Raw genomic sequence first — 25,001 nt, 5'->3', positions numbered from 1 at the left:
AAGGTCACCAGCAAGGCATTTATCCACAGAATCCCTACAAAGTGGAAAGAGGCCATTCAGACCATCAAGTCCACACCGGCACTGAACAGCATCCCAACCAATCCCTGTAACCCCCACATTTACCATGGCTAATCCATCTAACATCATACATTCTCCCCATGTCTTCGTGTGTTTCCTCCCACAGACCAAAGATGTAAGTGTGGAGTTTGCACAATCACCAAAGGCTGGAATTGAACCAAGGTCCCTGGCAATGTGAGGCAGCAGTGCTAACCACTGAGTCACTGTGACGCCCACAAACCCATCACAAATTTTTGAAATTTTTCCATGTCTGCATGTGCTGCTTGGAAAACCAGCATTTGTTATTCATGTTTAATTGCCATTGAACTGAGTGGCTTGCATGTTGCAAGACTTTAACACGTAGCTGTGCATCTGGAATATTATGTAGTCTACGCCAGATAAGGACAACAGATTTCCTTCTGTAAAGGACATGAAAATGTCAGACAGGATTTTATGTCTATCAATGTTAGTTTCACTGTAGCTTTCAGTCCCATTTGTTAATTATTGAGTTCAGATTCCATTAGGTGCCATAATAGGATTTGAACCAGTGTCTCCAGATCATTAGTCTGGGCCTCTGGATTTCTACTCTACTGATACTACCACCATGAAACCATTTCAACTTAACAGCCCTGAGTAGGTAGTGTTAAGCCAGCTTCTTGAATCACTGCAGTTCTTCTAGGACAGGCATATCTACAGCATGGTACAGAGCATGTTCCAGGAATTTAACTCTATCATCAGCCAAATGCTGGAAGGGTCATTGACAGTACTGTTAAGCATCATTTTCTCAGCAAAAACTTGCCCACAGACATACAATGTGGGATCCACAAATGCCAGTTAGTTTGGAAGCTGTTTATATCCTTGGTCCAGATATGGGTAAAAGAGTAGTAATCGAGAGGTGAATGATACCTAATTACCCTTGGATGGTGATGGAACATTTTCTACTTCACTGGCTGCATGCAGCGCCCACACTACTCATGAAACTCAATTATAATTGAGTAGTAATATCCTTCCAAGACAAGATGGTTAGCAGTTTGGGAGGGTGATATGCAGGAATTATTGTTTCTATGCATTGGCTGACAAATGAATGACCAAATGCTGGTTTTCCCAGCAGCACGTGCAGACATGGAAAAATTTCAAAAATTTGTGATGGGTTTGTGGGCGGCACAGTGACTCAGTGGTTAGCACTGCTGCCTCACATTGCCAGGGACCTTGGTTCAATTCCAGCCTTTGGTGATTGTGCAAACTCCACACTTACATTCTCCCCATGTCTTTGTGTGTTTCCTCCCACAGACCAAAGATGTATGATGTTAGATGGATTAGCCATGGTAAATGTGGGGGTTACAGGGATAGGTTGGGATGCTGTTCAGTGCCGGTGTGGACTTGATGGTCTGAATGGCCTCTTTCCACTTTGTAGGGATTCTGTGGATAAATGCCTTGCTGGTGACCTTCAAACCCATTGGATACACATCTGTAGAAAATGTTTGTTACTCTTTCATGTTTATTGCAGTCATTTCTCTCATACTCCATTTATCTCTGCTATTTCCTATTTCACTTTCCCTGTCAGCTTTCTATTCAGCCTGTTCTCACTTGGGTTATCAACAAGACATCAGTAATACGCTGACTTCTTAATGCCCTATCTTACCTTCTAGTGACTGAGAAAGCTTGGACTTTGGTCGGTGTACCTTTCTGTCATGGATACTTGCTTTAACTGTACCTAAACCATTTCCTCTTTTAAAGGCAGTCCATTTTTTAAAAATTCTTTTCAAATTATCTTGTTTGGTTGTGTTATGACATACCTCCATGCCCATCACTTCCCGAGCTTGGATTTGGATTTAGACCTGGACCTTTTTGAGCCCAGAGATAGAGGCACTGCCATGATGGCAAACTCCCTGTTTCGACTGCATTTGATATTTCCAGTTGTTCTCCAATCCATGTATCCAGTAGGCCTGTGTCTGCTCAGATTCTGCATTATTTGAAGTTGGGCATTTTTATACCTGTACAACAGTAGGCAGGCAGCCCATTGTCTGATTACAATTTTGTCTGCTAGTCTTTGATTCCAAATTATTTGGGAGAAGTCATCCCTACCTAATGAAATTGATTAGATTAGGTATTTTATTCTAACTTGTTGAGTGAAAATAATACTCTTTTTATTGGTGCAGAGTATTTCACGAGAAAAATTACAACATTGTGCAATGTAATAGTTTTTAATTTTTAAAAACCATGGAATCTTGAAATGGCCAGACTAAATATTTCTTCTCACTGTTAATCAATCAAAGATATATGAACAGAAGAGCATATAAATAAGGAGCAGTAGACCATTTGGCCACACAAACCTGCTCTGTTATTTAATAAAATCATGGCTAATATGATTGTAATCACAAATCCACAGTTATGGTCGCAGCAATTTGTTTTCACATCCTTGCTTCACCAGAAGTGATCCACCTCTGCCTTTTGAACTTTTTTTTAAGGCAGAGGTGGCTCAGAGTCCCAAAGATACCGTCACCTTTTCTAAGAAAAAAATCACATCACCTCATCTCTGTCTTAAATGGGCCACCACTTTATTTTCATGTGACCCCCTAGTTCTCCCATAGTGAAAACATCCTCTCCACATCTACCCATCAAGATCTCTCAGGATCTTTTTCTGTTCTTCCATCTAATATGACAGCCTAGTCTGCCCAACCTTCCCTCATAAGACACATGCCTGGATTGTTCAAGTTGTCAACTTTTTGCAGGTTGAAAGATGGGATTTACATCGATTTGGAAAGGCAAGGATTGATTAGGGATAGTCAAAATGGCTTTGTACGTGAGAAATCGTGTCTCACTGACTTGATTGAGTTTTTTTGAAGAAGTAGTGAAGAGGATTAATGAGGGCAGAGAGATTAACATGATCCATATGGACTTCAGTAACGTGTTTGACAAGGTTCCGCATGGTAGACTGGTTAACAAGGTTAGAGAACATGGAATACAGTCAGAACTAGTGATTTGGAACATAACTGGCTTGAAGGTAGCCAGAGGCTGGTGGTGGAAGGTTGTTTTTTTCAGATGGAGGCCTGTGACGAGTGGTGTGCCACAAGGATCAATGCTGGGTCACTTTTTTGTCATTTTATACAAACTATTTGGATGTGAACGTAGGAGATATGATTAATAAGTTTTCAGATGACACCAAAATTGGAGGTGTAGTCAACAGCCAAGTAGGTTATCTGAGTACAATGGGACCTTGATCAAATGGGCTGATGGATCAAGTGGTGGAAGATAGAGTTTAATTCAGGTAAGTGTAAGGTACTGCGTTTTGGTAAGGCAAATCAGGGCAGGAGGTATACACTTAATGGTGAGGTCCTGGGGAGTATTGTCGAACAAAGAGACCTTGGAGTGCAGTTTCATAGTTCCTTGAAAGTGGAGTTGTTTGTGGACAAGATAGTGAAGAAGGCATTTGGTACACTGGTCTTGATTGGTCAGTACATTTGTGTATAGGAATTGGAATTGAATGCACTTCATCTGTACAGGGCATTATTAGGTACCTTTTGGAATACTATGTTCAGTTCTAATCTCCCAGCTTTAGAAAAGATGTGAAACCTGAAAGGGTCCAGAAAAGATTTACAAGAATATTGACAGGATTGGAGGGTTTGAGCTATAGGGAGAGGCTGAATAGGCTGGAGCTATTTTCCCTAGAGTGTTGGACGCTGAGAGGTAACCTTATAAAAGTTTATAAAGTCATGAGGGGCATGGATAGGGTGAACAGTCAAGGTTATTTCCCCAAGGTAGGGGAATCCAGAACTAGAAGGCATAGGTTTAAGATGATAGGCAAAAGATTTAAAATGGATCTAATGGCAACTTTTACACATGGAGGGTGATGTGTGCTTGGAACAAGCTGCCAGAGGAAATGGAGGAGGATGGTACAATAACCACATTTTAAAAGGCATCTGAATAGATATGTGCATCGGAAGGGTTTAAAGGAGCATGTGCCAAATGCTGGAAAATGGGATTAGACTGATTTAGATTATCTAGTTGGCGTGGACGAATTGAACACAAGGGACTGTTTCCATGCTGCACATCTCCATGACTCTAGACTGTCTAACAACCGTTGCTTGCCTTGTCATTTAGCATCTATAATTCTATTTACTTTGTAGGAAGTATCTGCACAAAAAAAGCTATACAGATAATTAATACAAATTTATATTTGGATAAACAGATGCCAAACATTGAATTTAGTTGCTGTATATCACCACAATAGTAATGCTCGTAATGCAGTATTGACCGTGTGGGACATCTACTTGGTTTTGAGTATAGTCATTTTCAGGTTTGCAGATAAAGGTTTGTATGGAACATTGGACTTTTGTTTATTTGGACTCAGTATGCATCAGTTTTTGTGCTTAAACTGTTTGGTGCAGTGAGATCATATATAATAATTTAATATTGGTACTGTTTTGAGAGTGTACCATTCAGTGTTCTTTCATTCCTAGTTAAGAAAGACCATCCAAACATTGGAAAATGCAAAATATTGTTGCTAAAGATAGCGTATGGAATGTTATCCATAGATCATTCATTCTTCAGTTACAGAAAATTCTAACCAAACCACATAAAATAAACAAACGTTTTACATGAAATGTCAAAATGAAGATGAGGATAACTTGAAATAAGGATCCACATAACATATGAGGATAATTTGAAGGAATTGTCTTTGTGGCTGTCTGCCTGCTGGAAATGTCAGTCAAAATCCCTTAGGGGCCTATGGTCAGATTGTTCTTTACTTCAGTGAGGTTCAGTCCAAGAATCTTTCAGATTTGCTGATACTAAGTCCATACCAACTTCACCAAACTGACTGAGATGGTTCTGTTCTTGATCATCACTCATTGTTCTGTATCAGGGAAAATACTGGAACAGTTCAGTTTTACAACATGAATGAACATGTATTGTTTCCCTGCTTTTTGTAGCCAACAATTTCAATACTTTTGTGATAAGTAGCCTTGTTACCTTATGTATTTAGGCTGCCTTAGCTACTATTTTATGGGAAAAATCAAAATGAACAATCCTGTGTGCCACATTGTTCCAATTAAATACATTCTTATTTGTTAATTGGAAAATAAAGAAAAATATGTGCCTGCTATTTGCTTGTGTGTTTTTGGGTGAAGGGTAACATTTGTACAAAAGAACATGGAAAAAAGGTGTGAAAATTAGCTTTTTTAGGGTGACTCAGAAGTTGTATTGGTGAAGAAATAATATCAAAAGTAATCAAGTTTCATTTTATTGTATCTATCCCACCATTTCTGGTTTAGGTCTCTCATACGCGTGGCATTGTGAACTTGACCATTTGTACCAAAGTCTCTGGCATTGCAAATCTTGTTAATTGCTAAAATAGTCTCGTGGATCCTACATTTCTCAATTTAATTTCTTCCCATCTTTCTTTTGGATAAATATTTGCTTTATGATTGTTTCCACCCATTTAATACCTGCCAACATTCTGAATGTTCTAAGAATCAAACTTTGTCATTTAGCATCAAGTCTCTTGCAGGACAGTAACTTAGGATATCAATAAATTGCTTATTTTGCACTTTTTATTGGATCCACACTCTGTGTCCTTGATAATTTCAATCAATCAATGTCTGACAGGTTGTTAAAAATCTCAGTATAAAGTAAGAATTAGGAACTGGAGGAGACCATTTGCCCCTTCAAGCTTAAGGCAACATTGAACCCAACTTTCTATTCCAAATCATCATCCCACACTATCCCATATCCTGTAATTCCCTTTATACAAAAAATGTATGTTGAGCTCTGCCTTAAATGCACTCAACAATTAAGCATTCATAGTCTCTGGGGTAGAGAATCCCAAAGGCGTATGACCTTTTGGGGGAAGAAATCCGTCACTGTTCCAGCCCTAAATGGCCGACCCCTCATTCTGAGATTGTGAATATGTGTTCTAGATTCTCCAGGGAGTGGAAATATTTTCTGTCAAATCCCTAAAGAATGTAATGCGTTTCAATTAGATGACCTCTCATTCTTCTAAACTCCTCGGAATACTCAATCTCTATTTACAGGACAACACCTCATCTGGGAACCAGTCTAGTTAAACTTTGTACCCGGGTATTCGACGATTGTACAGGCTGTTCCAGGGAATCGAGGACTTTTTGGGGTGATGGGGGCTGGTGGAGAAGGAAAGTGGGGTTAAGATCATAAGCAGAGCAGGCACGATCTTATTGAATAGTGAAATAGGATTAGGAGACCTAATGGCCTACTGCTATTTATTATATTCTTGCAATCACTCTCCCATCCTTAGCACAAACCGCTGCTTTGTGATAAAATCTTGACATTTTGCTTATTGTTTTGAATTTAATATTTCCTAAATCCTTCACTCATCTTCCTGAGAGAGCAGTAAAGGGCAATATCCTTAAGATGCTGCATGACTGATTTGGCTTTGCGGTTCAACTTTTACTCTGCATGATTCATTACTTTGAGCTATTTCAATATCAATTGCGAACTCTTCAACATTCACTCCTTTTAACACCAGTAGAGTGACAACAGTATGCATCATGTACAAGATGGACTGCAGTAACCCAAACCCCATGCTAATCAAAATAATTAGAGTATTAATGATTCTGGCCTTAAATTTACTCCTCTTTAAATACAGTTTTAAGCTGTATCATTGGATTTAATACAACCCAAACTCTAAATGTAGAATGTAGACTAACTTAAGTCTTTAATATTGTGAAACTGAGAAAATTTCTTATCAACTATTTCAGTGAACAATTCACCTCCCATTTTCAATTCATTAGTTATTCTATGTTTCAGACTACAGCTGGAAGTCCCCAGTCAGTTTCAAAATGGGGAGAGATGATAGAATGGACCATGTCTTTGATATGGATTGTAAATAGTTGAGCCCAGTATTGGGTTTCTGCTTATAGCATATACAGCTCTTGTGCACCAAAGAGCAGAATGATGTTACATGACCAGGAACAATGATGAGTGTAAAAAGGGACATGCTAGGCTAGGGATGTTGCTCTACAACTGCAAGTTATCAGTTTGCTTGTTAAATAAACCTGTTTGGTCATACTTACTTAAAAATCTCAATGGTTCTTATCAATTCGTTATGAGAGTGAGAATTCAAAGTTAAGGAACACAGTACAACACAAGAAAATGGCCTGGTGATCAGTGGTGATTTCTTTTTCCCTAGAAAGAAGCAAAGGCTGCAATGTGAATTTGAAAGCCTCAGGCACGATTTGAAACAGCGCAAAAGTTACATTTATACAGGAACCGCTCGAAATCAAATCACTAAACAGATAGTAGGAATGGCAGATTCTGGAGAATCTGAGAAAACAAGGTGTAGTGCTGGATGAACACAGCGGGCCAAACAGCATCAGAGGAGCAAGTAAGCTGACATTTCGGGTCTGGGCCCTTCTTCAGAAGGAAGGAGAGGGGAAAGGGACTCTGAAATAAATAGAGAGGGGGGGAGGTGGATGGAAGATGGATAAAGGATCAAATTGATGGAGAGGAGACGGACAGTTCAAAGAGGCAGGGATGGAGCCAGTAAAGATGAGTGTAGGTGAGGAGTTAGTGTGGGGGTTGGTCAGTCCAGGAAGACAGACAGGTCAAGGAAATGGGGATGACGCTGGTAGGTGGGAGGTGGGGGTGGGGTTTGAGGTGGGAGGAGTGGATAAGTGGGAGAAAGGGCGGACAGGTTAGGGAAGAGGGGACTGGTTTTGAAATGCAGTCGGGGGAAGGGAGATCTTGAAGCTTGTGAAGTCCACTAAACAAACAGCCCTGACTAAACAATGAGTACTTGATTTGTGAGCTGGCAGATCAATGACTTATGCAGGTGGAGAGTCTGTTTCTCTACTGGGCAGATTAAGTGCGGTACATAAATTGCAGGCCATTCAGACAATCTTGAGTGCTACTCTTAACAAAAAGTGAGAAATAAGTGATCAAGCTTAGCCAAAACAGCAAAAGGAAGAAACACCAAGATAAAGCACAACAGCTGTATTACAGAATATACACACAAAATAGTCTTCTACTATTGCTCTGATAAATTAGCTATACATTAATAACATTATGAAAGATAGTCCCTATCAGGAGGATGACTACCAAATTCCCCAGCATGAATTGGAAGGCTGCCAATGTCCTATCTGACTTTAGGGTCTTTAAACAAATGATGGCGCTTTTCTTTTAGGTTTGGCCATTGTGAACTCATTAAACAAGTCCTGAAACTTAAGACAGCCATTTGAAATAAAGGGTCCAGAGAATCAACAATTCAGGCTTATCTAAAGAGATCTTGATGAGCTATGGGAAATGCTGCAGGATTAGTGTGAAAGTGAACTTTAGAATTCACCGTGTGAAGCTGATTTTGTAGGCAACAGCCAGAATCCATGATAACACAATGTGGAGCTGAAGGAAAGCCACAGGCCAGGCAGCATCAGAGGAGCAGGAAAGCTGACATTTTGGTCAGGACCCTTCTTCAGACCTTTTTCTGAAGAAGGTTCCTGACCTGAAACATCAGCCTTCCTGTTCCTCTAATGCTACCTTGCCTGCTGTGTCCCTCCAGCTCCACACTTTGTCATCCCTGAGTCCAGCATCTGCAGTTCTTGCTATCTCAGCCAGAATCCATTGACTAGTTTGTCAGTAGATGCTACACCAAGGGTATGGACTGATTTCTGAGGCTGGATTGTCTGAGTAGATAATATAGCTGAATATAGTTTCAATGCCCATGAAAGCTTTCCAAAGAGTCCTCTAGTGGTACCTCAATGTGATATCCTTCTTCTCCTAAAAAGATTGTGGAACATGTGAAGCCACTATAGCTGGACGAAAACATCTGTAAGTGTTAGATGTAGTGACTAATATTGGCATGGTAGCAAAGATGCAGTAAGTAAACAAGCTGTGCGGGAAGTGCAGTGTGTTGCAACCACCACAGCTGTCCTTTATCCCAAGAGGTTTGCAAGTCATGTGATGCAAAGGACACTGGGCTCAGCTATGCAACAAATCTGATTCCAAAGGTGCAGCCCTGGGCTACAGTTGGACCAAAGCAACCTGAAAGCATTTGCAGCATATTGGCAGCAACAGTAGAGTGTCTTCCAGAGACCAGTGTAAACTCAAGCACATGTTTGCATGTGAATTTGAATGATTTATTGTCGCTTGCATTTTACAGGGAAGAATACAGTAAAATACAGAGAAAAGCTTCAACTGTTGCCATAATCTGGAGCCATTTTGAATAGTTTAATTACCATGAGTCCTGAGTTGGCTCACCAACAACACAACTCCTGAGCTACCACCATCTCTGTGCTGGACCCACCCTTGCAGGAGTCGCCACTCTTTAGACAACATCTCTTCACCGCTGGGCCAACGTTGCTGCTGCCGAGTCCTGTGTTGAACACACACTCAACCTGCAATCAGGAGTCCCCCAGCTCTGCTGCAGCGCCTATAACCAGGAGTCGCAGCTCTTGGACCTACTGTAACCAGGAGTCCTTGGCTATGCTGCCATTGCCAGGCTGCTGCCATCATCTCACCGAGAGTCTTGCTCTGGTCACCCTTCTCCAAGATGTCATCTTGTTGTTGCTGCCATCTTGAAGCTCCTCTGATTTTCTGGAGGAGTGCTGTTGCTGCTGGCCCACTTCTGACCCCAAACACACAGGTGAACATTTTAACTGCCACTGCTGCAAGACACACTAATGAGGTTACCAGCAAGAGAGTTAGGGTTCAAGATCAGAATGTGAACAGGGCTTCCACATTGACTTCATCCACATAACTATCCTGTTTGCAAATAGTTAGAAACTTTTTCCCATTATTAATATCAAATGCTTGAAGAAAATTGTCAAACATGCTCAAGACCAAATGACCAGGGAGCTAGTATGACCATCCTATCAGTCACCATTCTGAAAGATTATGTATTAGGATCATTGGAAGTCAACATTATAACTTATAGTTGCAAAGCCCATCCATTGCAATTGTGTTTTGGTGATAAAATGCAGTTATGGCAGCTCTGAGGGGAAATTGCAAGAATTTTACTGGTGGACATGAATGGACCAGCAACAGCAGGTCTACTGGTGTGTATGAAATTCAACATTGGTGACTTTGTAAATGGTCACAATTGCAGTAGAAGCAGCCAAGAATACTCATGTTTGGTTGGTCTAAGACTTGTGCAACAAATATACCAACCAGATTCAGTACAACAGGAAACTTCACAATTGTTATATTGCATCTGAAATGATGCAATTCCATCAGTTGACCCTTCCAAAAATGTGCAGTGCTAACACGGACAAGAGAAGCTTGTGGCATCTTGAATATGGAACATAATGATAGTATCTGTCATGTTACAGACTGGCATAACTTCTATTGTGTATGCAAAAGAAGGATGGCATGATCATGTTGTTGGACACGACATCTAAACTTTTCTCTAAAGAGTTACCTTCTAAAAATTCCAATATTAAAAGATTTGATTCCCAAAATCTCAGGAGCTAATTTATTTTCGAAGCTGGATGCCCAGCATAGATATTTGTCAGTTCACTTAGCAAAGGAATCTCAAGAGAGCTCTCTATTTTCAGAGCTCCATTTGGAAGATATTGCTTCCAGAAATTACTTTTCAGTTTATTTGTCAGCTGGGATCTATTCCAGCAGTATATGGCACAATTAAGGAAAGTATTTCTGGATATGTATGTATTGCTGATGAGAATGTGATGATGGGCAGAACCAAGGAAAAGCAGGACTGAACTATACTCCCTGATGGCAGTGGCTTGTTCTAAAAGTTTATCTTCAACAGCATGAAGTGCGAGGTGATTGTAGGTCAGATCAACTTTATTGGTTTTACTTATTCAGGTTATTGAATCCGTCCTGACCCAGAAAATATTGAAGATGTACAACAGAAGTCTACTCCACAAGATGTGTCACAATTTTTAGTTGACTACTGCCATATGTATCAAATGTTTCCAAAAAAATCATTGTTAAATAAACTGTAGGATTGAATTAATTTTCAAGAATTAATAATTTTGTTTATGGAAAATTAATTTAAAATATGTTTAATCATGGCTAATTGTGACAAAATATTTGTAAGGAAGAATAGCTATATTATCAAGGTTAAATAAAAGGAATGGCTTTATGAACGAAAACAGAAGTTGCTGGAAAAGCTCAGCAGGTCTGGCTTCTGAGGAAGGGTCACCCGACCCGAAACGTTAACTCTGATTTCCCTTCACTGATGCTGCCAGACCTGCTGAGCTTTTCCAGCAACTTCTGCGCTTCTGATTTACAGCATCCACAGTTCTTTCAGTCATGGGTTTATAGTTGGTTTTGAGATTCACGTTATTGTAAACATTGATGTTGGTTGGCTCACTGAGCTGGTTCATTGTTTACCCAGCAGGGTAATGAAACATCCGCGGAAAAGCAGCAAACCAGCTCAACGAGCCAACAACCACAGCATCCACAACCTGAGCTACAAATCTACACCATAATATAAACATTGAAGTGAAGAGAGACGGTTTGTGGTTTGATAATCACATGATGAATGTCTAGATGCATTTGAAGTGGATGAAGTTCTTATGCAAAAATGTAGCTATGCCTTAAATTGGTTAGTTTTGTAACTTAGCGTGGAACTGATCCCTTGGAGAACAAAAGAAGCCAGGTCTTTCAGTAAGTGACTTTTTAGATACTTTTGATGACTTTTTTTTAGGCATCAACAAGTATTGTGGAGTCATACATGGTTCTTGTTGTTAAAGGATTTGTTAAACTCTTGGGAATACTTGGATCCATCAATTGGGATGTCTTAGGATGATAATTAATCACTAGGAGGTGACATTGAGGTATAAAGAAAACAATTGGGATGTGCAAAACACGCTAGTGCCACCAATCACAACACAGAACCTCTTCATCTTATGAGATTCCATCAGTCTCTTCATCCAAAATTGCAACAGATTTATTCACTGTTCCCCATGACAACCTCCTCACCTTATTCCCAGAGCCAATGGTCCTGTCGAACAAATGATTTGCAAAGTTAAAGCACTTACTATGAATTGCAGGGAGGCAAAACATGACCCTTGTGTTGCTAAGCTGTGACCTACATCTTTGGGTACAGGCTTAACACATATCCAGCAGAGTATATGTCTGGAGGGAAATTAGGACAAACCTACCAAACCATCGCCTAACCATGCTCTCAGAAGCACAAGGTAAACTGATAGGTGAAAAATAAGGAAGAGTGAGGAGGGCACGTGACTGTCATGCAGTTGTGGAGCTGCCTAATCCACAGGTAGGATAGAAGGTCATGATCATTCATCTTACTGAAAAAGTCGGTTATCTGCAGAAGTATCCGAAGGGTACAACGAGCCTAGATTCTATGAAGTCACAGCAGCTAATACAGCAATTTGAGAAGAAACAGAAGCCAATTCAGGGTACTGTAGAGTGTTCCAAATATGCATTGAACACAGACATGGATACGCTCGGATAACGAAGATATGAAAGACCATCACAATAACAAACAAAACTCGAACAACATGAAAGAAACCAGCATGCATACAAGTCAGAAACAAGAAAGTCTGAAGTCTCGATCTGTGAGATCTGTGAAAGGTTGTAAATCACGAGATCCATAGGATTGTCAAACCACGTACACATTTCGCAGATTCTTAGGATCTTAAACGCATAAATCTTTCAATTCTACTTTGTGTAAATAGTTTTGCAAATGCCTAACATTTACATATTTTCACTTGGTGAATGTGAGTTTATCCTGGTTAAAAGGGGGGATATTGTATTATTGTTTTAAGGACTGAGTATGTGAATGATACCGCATGACCAAAAACCATGAGGAGTCCAAGCAGCGGTATGCTAGAATAAGTATGTGTGTACACAGTTGTTCTGTAGCGGCAAAATTTATTAGCTTGTCTTTTAAGCGAACTTATTTGAGATTTTCAAGTAAATTTCAGCAAACAGGGCAAGTCCTGTGGCAGAGGGAGTGTGGGCCGAATCCTGTGGCAGAGCAGAGCAAGTGTGGGTTGAGTCCCACGGCACAGCGAGTCCTGGATGGAGGCAGCATGGCCTCGTGCTTTGGGGCCAGCGGGCACAGACTGGAATTTAAGTACATTTGTCATTCGGGACTATTTCAACTGTTCCCATGCTAATCTATTTTTTTTACACACTGTAACAATTTTGTTTTGCTTTGTAACTACACTTAAATAATTTGGACCTAAGTCCTCTGTACCTAAGATGGCACCGAAAGGCAACATTACAAATTTTTCACTGCACTCTTTCGATAAAGGCTATTCCATTCTGTTCTATTCTATTCTTACATTAGTTTCCAATCCAGTCTGAGAGAAATAATCTTGTGTTGAGGAGAGGACAAGGCTAGAATTAAGTCTGTCAATCTGACAAAAAAAACTTATTCTTAGTCTCAGCTTCCTTTTTGCTAACTAATCATTTATCAAAGCCGATTTGTTACCCACTACAGCATGTGCTTTTGCAGGCGGCAACGTTTGTGATAACTTTGGAGATTCAAGTACACTACATCTTCCAGTTCCTGTTTGTGCACGTTGCATGTTATTCCTCAAAAAAGCTGATAAATTATTTAAGTGCTATTTCCCATTCACAAACCAATGTTGGCTCTGCCTGATCATGTAACAATTTTCTGAATATCCTGTTATAACTTCTTTGTTGAAGCTGCCCATGGCTGAAGGTAACATAAAGTGGCTGCCTGTGGTTTTTAGCCGACATAAAGTGGCTGAGGAGGATTATTAGTTTCCACAGTAAGAATCATGACCTTCATACACTTGGCAACCAGTGCCTTTTATCGAAATCTTAATGGGAAAGAGAAAACTTGTCATTTAGTAAAATATAGAAGGGCAAGCCTGATCCCATCATAACTAGAGATGTTTTAAGGAATTGCCATTACATATTATACATAGACATTACTTATTTATTTACCTGAGGTCAGAATGACTAAATAGCTTCACAAGGCTCCAAACAGCATCCACTGGCTATAATGCAGTTGGTATATGTCTGGGGAGCAGCATAATGGTCAGAGGGGACGTGACAAATGCTGATGTCAATATTGTATATAATCATTGTAAAGTGGTATGTATAAATATCCTGCACTTTATTGGGAGAGGGAGAATGTTTTGGAGTCTGTTTCTAGAGACTACTCCCGGATTGCACAGTTAAGGAGCTCCAAATCAGGATCGGTTTGTGTTGCTGAACACGGGACTCGGGTCTCCTCTTTAAAATCCCTCTCCAGCACTCCTCAATAATGGATACAGGCAATTTCTCCAGGGCACAAATAAGGCTAACTGATCTACATTTGCCTGCTTTCTATCCATCTCCCTCCCTTCTTTTGGTTATTTTTCAATTCGCTGGAGCCCTTGCAGAATCAAAGGAAATTTGGATGATTATAACAATTGTACCTACTATCTCTATACCCATTTCTTTTAAGAGACTAATATGAAGGCCTTCAGGTCCTGGGGAGTATTGAGGTCTGATTGCTTTCCCAGTACCTTTTCATTAATGATGGTAATTGTTTAATTCCTCCCTCTCATTCACCTTATGCACTTCAAGTATCTTTGGGAAGTTTTCTAACTCTTCTATAGTAAAAACAGACATAAAATACCTGTTCAACATCGCTGACTCTTGTAAAAACACGTGTAAAACCTCATACTATTTGTTTTTGTATTACTAGCTGGCTTGTAATAAAAAAAATCGAGGTTCTCCCTTCTTGTCAATTTTTAAAAAGATCTTAAAATCTAACCTGTCTTCTGACCTACCAGTAACCTTTGCAAATCTGTGTAATTGTTTTTTAATTTGGTGTAATCCTTAACTTCCTTAGATAGCTACAGATGATACTGCTTCTCACTGGGATAAATGTTTTTCATTTGGAATTGGATATAGTGGTCGCTTGTTTGGCCAACATTTATTGTACGTTCCAAATTGCCATTGAGAAATTGGTGATGAGCTGCCTTTTGGAACTAGTGCGTCCTTTGGGTATAGGTAATTCAGCGTTGTTAAGAATAAAGTTCCTGCGTTTTGATGACGGTTATTAAATTTTCCTTTAAAAATCTGCATCATTACTGTTCCATTTTTAATTTAGTTTCTCAGATTACTTTAAATAGGTTTACCTCCAGACTCTCATAATTATCTTTATTCAGGCTTAAAATACTAGGTCAAGATATGCACTTCTTCCTTTTAAACCAAATTTGAAGTTCTAGCATGTTATGATCACTGACATCCAGATGCTCCTTTAGAAGATACAGTAGTCGATTAAACTCAGCTTGTTATTTATTACCAGGTCGAAAATAGCTTGCGCTCTCTCTGGCTTTTGAATGTACTACCCTAAGAAATTGTTTTGAATGCATGACAAACTAATTTGCTAGGCTATTTTTAACAATCTTATTCAGTCAGCTTACATGTAGATTGAAGTCAGCAATGATTATTCAGGGTAGGCGATCGCTAGACTATCAACCCAGAAACTCAGCTAATGTTCTGGGATCCCAGCTTCAAAAACCACCACGGCAGCTGGTAGAATTTGAAATCAATTTTAGAAATCTAGAATTAACTTTCTGATGATTACCATGAAATCATTGCAGGGAAAATAATATGGGCTCACTAATGTCCTCAGGAAATAAAATTTGCTGTCATCAGCTGGCCTGGCCCACTTGTGAATCCATACCCCCAGAAATGTGGTTGACTATTAAACTGCCCTCTGCAGTGGTCCAGCAAGCCACTCAGTTGTACCAATTGCTACGTAGTCCCAAGAAAGAAATGAAACCAGATGCACCACCTGACATCAAGCTAGGCACCAGAAAAAAAAACAACTGTTGACCCTGAAAATACCACCTCATTAACAACTGGGGCTTGTGTCAAAATTGGGAGAGCTGAATCACTGACAAGCCAAGCAACAGCCTGACATAGTCATACACATGGAATTATACCTTACAGACAATATCCCAGGCACCACCATCACCATCCCCAGAAATATCCTGGCCCACTGGCAGAGGTGACAGCATAGTGTTATACAGTTGAGAGGCAGCTGTTGTCAGAGTGCTCAATTTTGACTCTGGACCCCATAAGGTCCATGTTAAACATGGGCAAGCAAACCTTCTGCCCATTTACTATCCTCTTTCGGCTGTTGAATCAGTAATCCTCCATGTTGAACAACACTTAAAGGAAATACTGAGGGTGGCATGAGTGCAAAACAAACTCTGGGTGGGTAATTCAACGTTCACTATCAAGAGTGGCTCAACTGCAGCACCAGGTATATCTAAAAACGAAGTGTCAACCCGATGCAGCAACCAAACAGGATGACTTGCATGCCAAACAACAATGGAACAGATCTAAGCTCTTTAATCTTGTCACGTCCAGTTGTGAATGACGGTGAACAATTAAATGACTCACTTGAGGAGGATGTCCACGAATATTCCCATCTTCAACAATGAAAGAGCCTGACATATCAGTGCAAAAGTTAGGGCTGAATAAATTGCTACAACATTCAGCCACAGCATTGAGTGGAAGATCCAACTCTGCCTCCTCCAGTGATCCCTGGCCTTTCACATACCAGCCTTCAGCCAATTGAGTCACTCAATATGACATCAAGAAATGGTTGGTGGCACTGAATACCAAAAAAGGCTATGGTCCCTGACAACATTCAGGCAATAGTACAGAAGACTTGTGCTCCAGAACTTGCTGCACCTCTAGTCAAGTTTTTCTAGTACAGTTACAACACTGGCATCTACTTCACAATGTGGAAAATTTCCCAGATAGGTCCTGTACACAAAATACAGCCCAGCCAATTACCGCCCTATCAGTCTATGCCTGATCAACAGTAAAGTGATGGAAGGTGTCATCAGCTGTGCCATTAAGCAGAACCTGCTCAGCAATAATCTGCTCAGTGATGCCCAGTTTGGGTTCCACCAGAACCATTCCGCTCCTAACCATATTACAGCCTTGTTTCAAACATGGACAAAAGAGTTGAATTGCATAGGCGAGGTAAGAATGACCAGACCTTTAACATCAAGGCTACATTCTATAAAGTATAGCATCAAGGAGTTCTAGCAAAGCTGGAATCAATGGGTATCAGAGAGCAAATTCTTCATTGGTAGGAGACATACTTGGCACATAGTAAGATAGTGATGCTTGTTGGAGGTTAGTCACCTCAGCTCCAGGACATCTCTGCTGGAGTTCCTCAGTGTAGTGTCCTAGGCCCAACCAGCTTCAGCTGCTTCATCAATGACTTTCTTTCCATCATAAGGTCAGAGGTGGGGATGTTCGCCGATGATTGATTGTGTAATATTCAGCACCATTTGTAACTCCTTAGACACCGAAGCAGTCCATGTTCAAACATAACAAGATCTGAACGATATCCAGACTTGGACTGACAAAAGGCAAGTAAAATTTCGTGCCACACAAGTATCAGGCTAAGACATGCAGCCTGCATGATTGGCACTACATCTGCAACATGCACTCCCTCCACCACTGATGAAGATCGTCAGACAGCACCTTCCAAACCCACAACCCCTTCCATCTAGATGAACAAAGGCAGCAGATATGTGGGAGTGCCAGCAGCTAGAAGTTCCCCTCCAAGACCCTCACCATTCTGACTTGGAAATATATTGCCATTCTTTTACTGTAGCTGGGTCAAAATCTTGGAATTGCCTCCCTCGTGGCATTGTGGGTCAACCTACAGCAGGTGGACTGCAACAATTCAAGAAGGCAGTTCACCACCACCTTCTGCAGAGCAACTAGGGTCAGGCAATAAATGCTGGAACAGCAAGCGATGCCCATGTCTCTCAAATGATTTTTTTAAAAAAGTACCTTTTTCTTGCATGCTCAATTAATCTCTTGCTGCATGTTCCCTTTTACTGTGTAACTACTGTTAGGGTACCTCTAAATTCACAAATGGTCTCTTACCTTTACTATTTCTGATCTCTACCCAAACTGATTCTACATCTTGACCTTTTGGACTAAAGTAATCTCTCAGTACTGTACAAACATCATCTTTAATGGAATGACCTATCATTATTTTTTGTAGCTTTCAACCTTTTTGAAATATCAAATGCCATTCAATATTTAGGACCCTGCCTTAGTTACTCTGTAATAATCTCTCTGTGATCATTATCAGATCATACTCATTCCGACCCATGTGCTTCATAAATTGTATGAGAAATGCTGTATGTAATTGGATACAGCGTCTTTAACTTTGTCTTTTTACCCTTTCAACAATCTCTGGCCTTATCTGCTGGTGCACCTTTTAGTTTGTACATTCTATCCCTTTCTGTAACAGTCTGCTTATTATCAGCCAAATTGCTACCTTGCACTACTCTCTTTGATTCATACTTCTGTCACATGAGTTTTGGAACCTGTTGTTTCTTCTGTCACTCTCCATTCCTCCAAGAATGACACCAATGTGAGAATCCCTTCCCTGTACTATATCACTAATCATTGTCCAGGTTCAGATCCAGCCACAGCAGATAGTGGAATTTGAATTCAGTAAAAATTTGGATTTAAGAATCTCATGATAAGCATCAATCTATTGCCAATTGTAAGGGAAAAACCCATCTGGTTCACTAATGTCCTTCACGGAAGGAAATTGCCATCCTTACCTGGTCTGGCCTACATGTGACTTCAGACCTATAGCAATGAGGTTGACTCTTAAACTGCCTTCTGGGTAATTAGGGAAGGGCAACAAATGCTGGCCTAGCCAGCAAGATCCTCATCCTGTGAATGAATAAAAAAAACACAGCCTGCTTTGGGCCATCTTGAAACTGACCTTTGTCCTTGATTATAATTTTTAAAAAAATGATGAAATCCATTTTACCGGAAATTTTTAAACTAAATTTGCACCAACTCCCAAAACAAAAATGCCTCCCTGAATAGCTTGCAAGTGAGCAAACATCATGTCACACTCGTTAGTTATGCAAGATCACCTATTGTTTTATAGTTTGCTCTCATCTATTCTGGCCCTATTATACAAACATGGGTAACTTTATGAACTGCCGTTTTTAGGTGCCCTGGCAATCACAACATTTTAAACACCTTATCATGACAAAAATAATCTTCTAAAAACTTAGCATTACCTCAGAACATGAATCCATGAACAAGACATTTCAGACTGTGGTGGTCAAACCTGAATACTAGCAGTTAACTGAGATTAGATTTTCACTTCTAATTAGTTCTGAATATATTCTGGTAATCATTATTTGGCAATAACTCATCTGTACTGCTGTTGATACACAAAACTGGGGAATGTGTTAGTTGTACTGTGGAAGGTTTTGCTGTCAACACTCTCAATCTGAAATGATCTTTTATATACTTTCATCTCAGACTAAAAACAAACACAAGTATTTGCCAAATTTTGATCAGATGCAGGTTTGATAAAACAGCAGGCCACTATATGGTAAAGTTCATTTAACATTCCATTCCTGAAAACAGTTCATGTGTCTACAAGTAAATTATTAAATAAGTATTTGGAGATTAGGTAATGAAAAATAACAAATAGAATGCTAACACTTTTGAAATATGAAGGAAGAAGGTAAAATAAATCTGATTTGGCAAATACAAGGAACTCCCAGCTCTCTCTCTCTTTTGAAATTTGTTGGTAAGACTTTGGTTTGTTCACAGTATAAATATTTTCATTTCTTGTACCTCAGTTTTCCTCACTGTCCTATTACACCGACAAAGAACAGAGAAAGGATCAGACTTCAGGGAAGGGAACACTCAGGAATAATGTGTAGGAAAGGAGTCAAAAATGATTATGAACTTGGCGTTTCAACAGATTCGTTCCGAACACCAGTGTGTGGCAGGGAATCATCAGTTTAGCACTGAGGCTACCCCAAATTCTTGCAACAGAAATATTTGTATAATGGGAATGGGTACTCAAATTCTGCTTATAAGAACTGTCTATGCCCAACGTGTCAAACATCTTCCAAATCGTATGCGCTTCAATGATATCATCTCTCATTTTGCTAAACTCCTAAGAATACAAACACAGTATATTCAGCCACTTGTCATAGGTAGCCTCTTCATCCCAAGAGCCAATTTAATAAATCTTTGCTGAATTGCCTGTAGTGCAAATAAATGTTGCATTTAAATACAGAGACCAAAGTTGTACATATTATTGTCTTTTTGAAACCTTCACTTATGCCTTCATTAGCTCACAACTTTACAAGTCCAATGTTTCATGATCAGCCCCCATTTGTCCAATCTACATGAACTTGCCATTATCCAAAACAGTTCTCCATATATCATAGACCCATTCACCTATCACTCTTGCTTATAATCCTACATTAGCTCGCAATCAAGCAATGCATCAATTTTGAAATTGTCATCCTTATTTTTAAATCCCTCCAATGCCACAGTGCTACCCAGCTCTTTTCTCCTCCAGCCCTAGATCCTCTGAAGTGTCTGCTTCCCCAATTTTAATTGCTGTGCTATTGATGGCCCTACAGTTGCCTTGGGTCTAAATTCTGGAATTCCAGCTCTAAATCTATCCATCTCTCCCTCCTCCATTAAGATGCTCCTGAAAAAACTGTCATTTTAATCAAACATTTGACCATGTTTCTTGATATTGCAACTTGATGTTGAATTTTGATTGATAATCTTGTGAAGTGCATTACAATGTTTTACTCATTAAAGCCCTATATAAAATAAGTTACTGTTAGTGTGGTTATTTTTGGCTGTACATCTGTAGATACGGACACTATTACCTCTAGGGGATAGACAATTATATTAGAAAGCAAGTATGTGGCGTCACACATTTAAAATGTTCCACAGCATAATCCCTAACAGTCTGCAATACAAGAAAGGAATGAAAATAAATCATTGTCTCTTTGAGGCTGAGAGAAAGAAGAAATTAAAGTGGTGAATAAAAATGACAAATATTAAAATTTTAATCTCTCTTCCCATTAATTTTGCATATGTTTATATATTTGATTGTGAAGCATGGAAATGAGGAAACAAAAACAGAGAACTGTAGGCTGATGATGGGTCTAGGCTCAAAACGTCAGCTTTTGTTCTCCTAAGATGCTGCTTGGCCTGCTGTGTTCATTCAGCTCCACACTTTGTCTTGGATTCTCCAGCATCTGCAGTTCCCATTATCTCTCGAACTACAGGCCAGTTTGCCTATCAACTGCCATCGGGAAAATGTTCAATTATAGAAGATATGTAACAAAGTATTTAGAAATACATTGTGTAGTCAAGAAGAGTCAGCATGGCTTCATGAAAGGGAAATCATTACTAACAAGTTTATTACATGTCTTTGAGAAGGTACCAAACAGGTTAGATAAAGGGAAACTACTCAGTGTAATAAATTTGGATTTCCAAAAGGTGTTTCATAAGTCTTATGAATAAGATAAGAGCCCATGTTATTGTGGGTGGTGTACTAGCATGGACATTGAATTAGCTAACTAATAGAAGACAGAGAGTTGGAATAAAGGGAACATTTTCAAAAAGCAGCCTATAACTAATAGAGTGCCACAGAGATCAGTCTGGATCTCAATTATTTAAAGTACATTTTAATGACTTGAATGACAGAAACGACTGTACTATTTCCAAGTTTCCAGATGGCAGGAAATCCGGTGAGAAGACAAATTGTGAGGATAACAGAGTCTGAGGGATATAGACAGTTTAAGTGAGAGGACAAAAACTTGGTAGATGGAATATACATAATATTGGAAAATACGAGGCTATGTACTTTGCCAGGAAGAATAGAAAAGTTATCTATTAATTAAATAGATTAGGATTGCAGAAAGTTGTATCCCCACAAAGGGATTTGAGGATTCTGGACATGAATCACAAAATGCTTAGCAGGAAAGGGGAGGGTAAATGGTTTGTTTACCTTTATTTCAAAGGGAATAGAGTAGAAAAAATAGGGAGGGTCTTGCTAAAACTCTACAAAGCACTCATCAGAACATTTCTAGAATATTGTGAAATTATAGTTCCCTTTCTAAGGAAAAATATATTGGCATAGAAGACAGCCAGGCTCACTAGATTGATTCCAGGAATGAAAGGATTTTCTTATGCAGAGAGTTTGAATAGGTTGGATTTATACTCATTGGAGTTGAGGAACATGAGAGGAGACGTTATTGAAATATACAAGATTTTTCGGGGGGGCTTGACAACATAGATAGAAAGACGGTGTTTCCCCTGGCCAGAAAATCACTACAGGGCATTATCTCAGATTAAGGCGTTGTTCATTTAAGGCAGTAAAGGGTAATATTTTTTCTGAGGGTAGTGAATCTGTGGAATTCTTTACTGTACAGGGCTGTAGAGTCTTGACTAAATATATTCAATTATGAGATAGACAGATTTCTAATCATTTAAGGGATTCAACGGTTACGGGGATAAGGTTGGATGGTGGAGTTGAGTATTAACAAATCAGCCATGATCTCTTTGAATGGAAGAGCAGAATCAATGGGCTGAATGGACTAATTCTGCTCCTATGTCTTATAGTCTTAAATAATATTAGTATGGAAAAAAACTGGAGTAATTAATAGGGTAAGATCCTCTAGATTTGATGGTCTAAACCCCAATCTAGCTCTGTCTATCGCTTGCACCTTCTGCCGTTTGGCACATAAGTAGTCAGGTTTGGTAGCTTCACAAGGCTGACACCTCATTTTTAAGAGTGCCTGGTGTGTCTCCAAGCATGACCTCCAGCAATCCCCATTGAACCAGGGTTAATTCCTTGGCTTGATGGTAATGGTTAAGTTGGGGAAATGCTGGGCAATGAGGTTACAGATTGTGCTGGGATACAATTCTGCTCCTGTTGAGGCCCACAGCTCCTCAGAGATGCCCAGTCTGAAGTTGCTAGATCTATTTGAACTCTGTCTCATTTAGCATGATAATAATACCGCATACATAATAGAGGGTATTACCAATGTGTTGTCTACACAAGGCCTGCGCTGTGGTCACGCTTATTGGTAAGAATAAGGTTAAGTGTGTTTTTCCTTCTTGTTGGTTCCCTCACCAACTGCCGCAGACCGAGTCTCTCAGTTATGTGCTTTAGGACCTGACCAGCTCGGTCAGTAGTACCGCTGCTGAGCCATTCTTGGTGGTGGACATCAAAATCCCATACCTAGAGTACAGTTTGCACCCTTCCACCCTCAGTGCTTCCTCCAAATGTTGTTTAACATGAAAGAGTACCAATTCATCAGCCAAGGGAGGATGGTATGTGGTAATCAGTGGGGCGGGGTTTCCTTGCCCATCTTTAACTGGAGTTAATATTGAGGACCCCCAGGACAAATTTGTCCTGACTGTATACCACAGTGCTGCCACGTCAGCTCAGTTGTTACAAAGTGAAGCTTAGGCAAAAGACCAGTCATAATCTTAATTGAATGGTAAGTTATATGGGAACCCACTGCTCCTATTACTTACATATTACATGAGCTTAAGTGCAGATTGAAGTAGGTTTGAGGTCCCATACTCCCTGGCCTGCTGGGTCATTTCCTCTCCTGTATTTTCTATATGTCACTTTTTGAGTTTCCTAATCTACCTTCCCATGTTGGCCATATTTGTATGACTGCATAAATGCAGCTTATTTTCTTTAGAGGTCCATATTGGCGTTTTTCAGTAGGGTTAGCCATTAACACCTCATTTCAGTCTTTTAAAGCCACCCTTATACAAAGCAAGGTTTTAATTTAAGTGTAATCTTGCTCCTTCTCTGACTTAATGCGAAGTTGTGCAATTGCCAGTCTTTGCAAGAAGCTCCCTTACTCAGATTATTGCTTTGTTAGTCAATACTACTTTTAATAAGGTCTGTTTCCTTGCAGGTATTATAATTTTCTGTAATAATGTGTTCTGGGTTTACATTGGATGTTTTCTTGTTAGTTTTAGTACGACTTAATCTCGGTTTGCCATTCCAATCATTGACAATGAAGGTTATGTCAACATCAGAGGATGCCAACGGCAGAGATTCAAGCTCTGAGTCAGATTCACTGTCATTTTGAATCTCATAGCACTAATTTATTGCTGGACTGTTCTATGTTCAGGTTTATATGAGACACCATGCCTGGTTTCCCAATTCTCAGAGTTGCAACATTCATATCTGGGTTGTATTGCTTTACCTAGTCACTAGCTCAGGTTCGACTGACTTAACTTTGTACATGGTGATGAAATCTCGATTGAGTACAATTTCACAATATACAGAAAAACTAATTAGGCCACTGTGATAGACCAATGCAAAACAAACCACACTGCCATCCTTAAAACATTAACCACTTCTTCCTTAAAAAAAATTGATGGTCTTTACCTTCCCCTGGTGTAGCAATGCTCCTGGTGAACGAAACCTCTCCTAATTTCTCCTCACCCTTGGTGAACATTACAAATGCACAATCTCTTATCACTGACTTCTTAACAAAAGGAAATAGTAATTCTATTTTCACGCAATTGCGAGCATCCACCATAATTTTTACAAACCTCCAGTGGATTAATGGAGTACACATTAGTGTAATGTGATCAGCTTCAGATACAATTGGAACCCCAACTGAAAGCAGTGGCCATACTGCCTGCCTGTGATGTCATGTTTAATTAGCCCATTCAAATATACCATTATTACTTACTTGTGGTGCATTGCTGCATCAAGAGGCATGAGGATAATCACATTCCACAAGGACAGATCAGTCAGCCTTTTCATCTTTATCATTAAGAGATATTTAATCAATTTTATTCTTATAAAATAATATGATGCAAATATTGATTCGTTTTGCTGAATAAAAGGCACAGAGTACTATAGCAACAAAGTGACTGAAACTCTATTTAACTACACTCTGCTCCCAGATCAATAGGCTGCTCAGCAGATAGTTACCGAAAGACCAGTGACCATTGCATCTGCATCTGTATCTTTAATGCACCCGAACAAGTGCTGGCACTTCAGAGCTGCACTAGTCAGTCGAGAACATTTTCGGAAGACGTCAGGGAATGTGGAGATGGCACCACAATTCTCTGACCGGGACACACAGGACCTGTGCGAGAAGGTGGTGTAAAGGAGAGGAGTGCTCTTTGCAGAGGAT

Source organism: Stegostoma tigrinum, chromosome 17, assembly GCF_030684315.1.
Source record: "Stegostoma tigrinum isolate sSteTig4 chromosome 17, sSteTig4.hap1, whole genome shotgun sequence".
Classification (NCBI taxonomy): Eukaryota; Metazoa; Chordata; class Chondrichthyes; order Orectolobiformes; family Stegostomatidae; genus Stegostoma; species Stegostoma tigrinum.
Note: the sequence above shows the minus strand (reverse complement) of the source record.